This window comes from Saccopteryx bilineata, chromosome X (assembly GCF_036850765.1).
Source record: "Saccopteryx bilineata isolate mSacBil1 chromosome X, mSacBil1_pri_phased_curated, whole genome shotgun sequence".
Lineage (NCBI taxonomy): Eukaryota > Metazoa > Chordata > Mammalia > Chiroptera > Emballonuridae > Saccopteryx > Saccopteryx bilineata.
The window spans coordinates 136,868,186-136,875,465 of record NC_089502.1 but is presented as its reverse complement, the minus strand read 5'-3'; positions in this window follow the sequence as shown (position 1 = coordinate 136,875,465).

Below are 7,280 nucleotides of genomic sequence, written 5' to 3'. Positions count from 1 at the left end.
ATACACAATACATAAGTACACAAATAAATAATAGCAAGTAATGATAATGAGCACTCATAGGACAGTAGTGGTATGTCTACAAGTCCTTTTTCTTGTGTTATCATATGTAAAACTCACAGCAATTCCACATATTACATACCATTATAATTATTGCTACTTTACAGATGAGGAATCTGAGGCTCACAAAAGTTGAAAAACTTATCAAAGTCATCCAGACAAAAGGTGGTAGAAACTAGCCTGTTTCTTGAGTTAAGCTTTTAACCTCTAAGCTGGCATTTCTCAAACTTGAGTGGTCATCAGACTCTCCCAGAGAGCATATTAAAAGCACCTAGGGTGGGAAGTGAACTTTGTATTTCTACTAAGTTACCAGGGGATAATGATGGCTCAGAGTCCACAGATGGCTGATGCTGTAGACTCTGCTGGCTTCGAGTGGATGAAATGGACACAGGGCAGCAAAACATAGGAAGAAATGTAGGTCAAGTCATAAACACTGAGGGTAATCTTTTTGCATGTCTTCCATTTTGACCAAACAGATGTGAGTGACTCAGGTCTACTCTCCCATCATTTATTAAACATACAAAGGGATTGGGATGGAGCTTGAAATGAAAGGAAGGGATGTCCTCTAGCATTGTTGTAATCTTTCATGAGATGGAAGAAATGCCAGTGAAGTGAGCTCTTTCTGTGCAGATTTCAAAACTGAAATATGGAGTTGTCTCAGAAGCAGAGCATCATGCCAGTTGTACATTCTGAGAAAAGGATTACAGGGAAATAGAAAAAAAAACTCATTTGAAACTCTGCTTTTCTACAGAAGCCTGGGCCAATCAGTATGAAAGTAGTAGACTTTAAGGGAAAAAGTACAGCCATTGTTTACAAGCCCTAGCCTTCTGCAAGACCATAACCCTGGCCTACAGCTGTGACATCATGATCAGCTGCCACTGTGCTGTCCAAGGTCTACACAATCACCCTAGTCTTTCTCAGTTAAGGTGAATGGATCTGGACTGTCAGATTCGACATCAAACACAAGCTGGAAAATACCTTAAACAAGTGTCCATGCTGACCAAGGAGGTATCTTTGGTGAGAGAGTGGCCATTTAAAGTGGTGGTTCTCAAACTTAACTGCAAAATGGCATCACCTGGGGAACTTGTATGACTCCCAAAGCTCAGGCCATAGGCCAACCCAATTAGAACACAGTCTCTGAAGAGGACCCAAGGATTGGCATTTCTGAAGCTTCCCAGATGATCTCCTTGTGCAGCCAGTTTTAAGTCGGTGCTATAAAGCAGCACTTCTAAAATTCTAAATTGCATAGGATTTCCCTGGGGATTGTGCTAAAATGCAGACTGTGACTCAGGAGGTCTGGATGGGGCCTGAGAGTCTGCATTTCTAACAAACTCCTAGATGGTGCTGATGCCGCCTCTATCTCAAGTGTATTTAAAGCAGCTAACATGACTGGCAGAGTTCTGCTGCACTGAATGCAAAGATTTCCTACTGCTAAGCCCAATCTGCTGGCCCAGTGCCTTAGCAAGCACCAGTTAATGTCAGGAGAATGTCAGCTACCCAGCCCCATTCCAAGTGTTAATATCCTGTCTCTGGTGGGGAGTCAGGACGCTCCCGAAACAGCTGCAGTTCTAGTGTCTCATGCTTAGGCTCACTACATGAAAGGTGCCAGGATTTCCTAGAACAGCATATATGTGTCCTTCTGGATAGACCACTGGATTCATTAAACCCTCAGAAATCCTATGCTTAGCACTGCTCAGTGAAATCAGTTTTCAGAAAACAGGATAGTCTTCCATATGATGTGCCTTGGGTTAAGCCTTGCTAATGATTTTCTGAGTAATCAGGCATTTCCCTCTCCCTCCACCACAGAAATTCTGCAAAATATGATTTGTGTTGGGCATATCTTTCCTCTTTCATCCCATGCTATTACTGTTCACCAAATCTGATCATTTACCTAACTAATCTATTGATCACAGCCTCCTCTGCTGTAAGGTGTGGTCCTATAACTTGGTTTCAGCCAATGGTGGGTAGTAGAAATGACATGTGTCACATGCAGACGTGGCCCATGAAAACCTCACCCCATATGATCTTCCAAGCACTTGCCTCTCTGCCAACGTGGTACAAATGAGCTTAGCAATTTGGGAGCTATGTATTGCAGATGGCAGAGGCACATGGCGGAAGGGAAGCTTCCTGCCAGTCAGGAACACCTCTCTGATTTTATGTAGAAATACACTTCTTTCATGTGCAAGCCATTCCACATTGTGTGATTTGTTACAGTAGCTAGCCATATTTTACTTAATATACTATGCAACAATTACAATTCCATTTTCCTGCCAAAGCAGAACTTGGGGATATTTGGAAAGAACTATGAGGCCCTGGCTGGATAGGTTGGTTGGAGGATTGTCCTGCAAGCATAGAGGTTGCCGGTTCAATCCCTAGTCAGGGCACATATAGGAACAGATCGATGTTCCTCTCTCTCTCTCTCTCTCTCTCTCTCTCTCTCTCTCTCTATCTCTCTCTCTCTCTCTCTCTTTCCCCACCTCTCTATAAAAACAATAAAATAAACATTTAAAAAAAAAGGAAAGAAAGGACCACAAGTCATTAAGGACACACTGTGTGACCCCCATCCCATCCTGGAGAGCAAGATATTTGTTGCAGGAGTTAAAGGAACTCTTTTCCTCTTCATAGATCCCTTTCTTTATGCCTCTCTGCTGCTAGACTGTTGTGATGGGGCTTGGGAGGGACCCCCTCCTAAGGGAAGAGATACAGGAGCCAAGGAAAGAGAAAGAAAAAGAAAAGATAATCACTTAGGTCTGCTTCTCACCTTGGTTTTAACAATGAGAATGATGAAAAGACAGATTCACACATTGTCCAAATAACCTCAGCAAAGGATACAAGGCAGAAACAATAACCATGATGATGATGGTGACAATGAGAACTAACACTATTAAGGGTTTAACACATGCCACCAGAGTTATAAAATTTTATACACATCACTGCATTTGTTCTTTAGAACAACCTTATTATTAAGTAGTATTAATATCCTCATTTTTCATTTTTTAAAAGATTTTTATTATTGATTTTAGAGGGAGAAGAGAGAAAAAAGCAGCGGGGGGAGGAGAGGCTATATGCCTTGACCCGGCAAGCCCAGGGTTTCCAACTGGCGACCTCAGCATCCCAGGTTGATGCTTTATCAACTGTACTACCACAGACCAAGCTATCCTCATTTTTCAACAGCAAAAATAAAGGCCCAGAGAGATTGACTTGACCACTCTGCAAATGGCAGAGCCAAGACACAAACCCAGGTCTCACCCTCTTGCCAATCATACTGTGCTGTTTCAGGGTCTGGGAGACGAGATACCACCGCCAGTGAAATGGATGCAAGTGTCTGTAGTTGTTCCTGTCTCTCAGTAATGACACTGCAGCTGAAAAGAGCAGGGATCTGGCGGAATCAGGGAACCCCAACAACTGGGGGACCCTCAACACATGTGGCATAGTCATAAGAAGGAGCCCTTGGGTAGCTCCCATCTGGCAAACTACAGAGTCTATTTTTCACCACTGCAACTGGCTAAGACCCAACATAACACATTTACCTCATGTAAACTCTAAATCAGGGGTAGTCAATCTTTTATACCTACCGCCCACTTTTGTATCTCTGTTAGTAGTAAAATGTTCTAACCACCCACCGGTTCCACAGTAATGGTGATTTACAAAGTAGAGAAGTAAGTTTGTTTTATAAAATTTATAAAGCAGAGTTACAGCAAGTTAAAGCATATAATAATTACTTACCAAGTACTTTATATTGGATTTTCACTAAGTTTAGCAGAATAAATCTTTATAAAACAACTTACTATAGTTAAATCTATCTTTTTATTTATACTTTGGTTGCTCTGCTACCACCCACCATGAAAGCTGGAACTCCCACTAGTGGGCAGTAGGGACCAGGTTGATTACCACTGCAAATGAATGAATGAATGATGAATACATCAGAAAGGCTTGATTACTTCTATGTCTGTTCCCTTACACTTGTAACTTATCTGTATTCTCATAGTATTTAAATTTTATTATCTTGAAACAGTTTAATTATACAGGCAAAAAGTATTGCAATATATAAGTATATTTGAGGAGACTAAGGTGCAAATCTGTGTACCTATAATCATGCCGGAGATAGAGAACATTTCAGGATTTTTGAAGTGCTCTGTGTGTCCCTCCCCACTATCATATTTTTCTATTCTTCCACCTCCAAAAGATATTCAAAATTACAACTAGTGCTCGACTTACGACCACAATTGGTTATGACAGACCAGTCATAACACAATTTGGTCATAAGTTGAGTAGGCTATATGTACAGTACTGTGAAATGATGTTATAAAAATCTTTAAGTCATATTTTATCATAATTTTCTTTCATTATTGTTATATATCATAATTTTCTCTGTTCAATTTATGCCATTTGTAGCATCTCTACACCATTTTGTTTCTTATTTTTACATTCGTCAGGTTTAAGTAAAACACTGCTTTACCAGTACAACTGGTTTAATATTTGCAAAAACAATCTCCTCATGGTAGACATCTTGGGAGGGGTTGGATGAAAAATATTCAAGACACAAAACACAAATTGCTGTACCGAGTCTGGGATAACAGTTGAAATGGTGCACGCAGAGATGGTAGTGCTGCCGGAAGCTGGTCCGCACTGTCGTACGCCCAGCTGGGCAACGCTTGCGCTGCCAGACGGGGAGCAGAAGTGGCTAGCGATTGTGGTTAAAGTTGAATGGTCGTAAGTTGCATAGGTCTTAAGTCGATCAATATTTGTTAGTCATCCCCTTGCTTTCTTTTTTTTGCCTTCCTTACTCCAGGGTTTCTCAACAGCAGCACTACTGACATTTTGGATGAGAAAATATTTTGTCATAGGAGTCTGTCCTATGCTATTATGAGTAGAATTATACCTCTGTCAAAAAAGATATATTGAATTCCTAATTCTCAGATCCTCAAAAGTAACCTACATTGGAAATAGGGTAGATGTAATTAGTTAATAGGATGTCAGAGTGAGTCTTTAATCCATTATAATGGGTATCATACAACTTGACATGAATGGAATTGTACTCCATCTGTTCTTCTGTGACTTGCTATTTTTTGATCAGTGTGATGTATTTGAGATTTACCCAGGTTGGTGTGTGTAGCTGTAGTGTACTCATTTGCTCTGTTGTATGCCTCTCGCCCTACCCTTCCAAAGAAGAAAAGGTGGAGACAGGGAGATTTCTGAGCTGCCTCTTCTGTATTGTGGATTGATTTCTTATTCACCCTAAATCTAAGGGAAAAGCTCTTCAGGGCTTTAGTTTTATGGAGGGTTTTCCTGTGAAGGGCTCCATCCACCTTAGTATTCCCTAGCCTTTATTTTCTGCTCCCTGGGGCCCATGTAGTCTCTAAAACAGAACTTGAGGGGGTCATCAATCACCCTCAGTGTGAAAGCCACAGGAGCCCTTCTCAGGTCCTGGGATGCCCAATGTCCCTTTCCCTTAGTCTTTGTAGCAGGGGTCAGGAATCATTTTGGCTGAGAGAGCCATGAACGCCACATATTTTAAAATGTAATTTCATGAGAGCCATACAATGACCCGTGTACATAACACATTATCCAATAAAAATTTGGTGTTGTCCCGCAGGACAGCTGTGATTGGTTCCAGCCACCCACAACCATGAACATGAGTGGTAAGAAATGAATGGATTGTAATACATGAGAATGTTTTATATTTTTAATGTTATTATTTTTTTTAATTAAAGATTTGTCTGAGAGCCAGATGCAGCCATCAAAAGAGCCACATCTGGCTCACGAGCCATAGGTTCCAGACCCCTGCTTTGTAGATTTCTTTCTTTCTTGACAGCCTGGCAGTGCATTTGAATAGCTCATTTCTTCAAGATTGTCAGAAATGAAGTGTGCTTTTTCTCTTCCAGAAAAGAAGAGAAGCAATTCTTGGAAATGTATTGATCAGGCTGGTAAACCTTAAGAAATTTTGGAGTTGAACATTAAAACATCTTGAGAAACAGTATGCTGATAGCTGACCATCATCTTTCTCAAAGCACAGAGAAAGAAATACTGTACCATCTTATAGAAGATTGCCCCTCCAGCATTACCTAAACCACTGCATCACTTCATTCCCTGTCATTATTTCACTAATTCCACCATTAAGCGTACATTCATCCCTGAGCCTAGTTCCAGAAGAATCTCCTTTCGGTTGCAGGGGTCCCCAAACTTTTTGCACAGGGGGCCAGTTCACTGCCCCTCAGACCGTTGGAGGGCCACCACATACAGTGCTCCTCTCACCGACCACCAATGAAAAAGGTGCCCATTCCGGATGTGTGGCGGGGGGCCGGATAAATGGCGTCAGGGGCCGCATGCGGCCCGCGGGCTGTAGTTTGGGGACGCCTGGGAGAATCAGAAACCTTGAGCTTGGAAGCATCATCTGCATTCTTAGGCTGAACTTTTTAATATTGCATGGCCCTTTGGCATTCTATTAAGATTTCTAGGGCCATTCTATAATTTCTGGGTCCAGTGATTTTCCTATAGAAATTTCACTATTATTACTAATGAGGTTGGCCACACGATATTGCCAGAAGCCAGCTCTGAGGCAGTCTTTCCCATTAATAAATTTAAATACAAGTGTGAGGCAAACTTTTACACAAAATGAAAAAAAGACAGGTTGGGAAGGGGGAATGACTGTCAATGTTCTGACATATTCCAAATGCCAAAGCCCACAAATCTGATTTCTACTCTGCTGGTTTATGTGCATTTCTGTGAGAGGTCAGCTTCTTAAGAAACACCTGCTACCTGACCTGGGACTCTCTGAGATTTCTTTTGGGGTTGATTAGACCTCATGGCTATTTAGATAGAACCTCAAGTTGAATTCAATGTCACATTTAACTCCTGTCTTAGAGGTCCCCTTCTCACCCTTGCACATCAGCCAGTAAGCAGATGATGGTTATCTTTTCTCCCCAGCTTTATGAAGGTATAACTGACAAAATGATAAGATATTTAAATTTGGCTCATGGCTATACTTTGCTCATCACTTGATAAAGGCAGCAAAAGCCCAGTTCCTCACAGGGAGAATTTGACACGAAAAGCCTTGCTCACAATCGTAGAAGAAATAGTACCAGGTGGTCAGGGCTTTTAGGTTCAGAGAATTCGAAATGTAGGTAAGGATTATTAAGGAAGGAGGCTCTGGCTTCCAGCTCACTGAATCAAAGCCCTGAGGATAAACCAGTAGATTCCCCAAACAGAGAGGGGTTTTCATG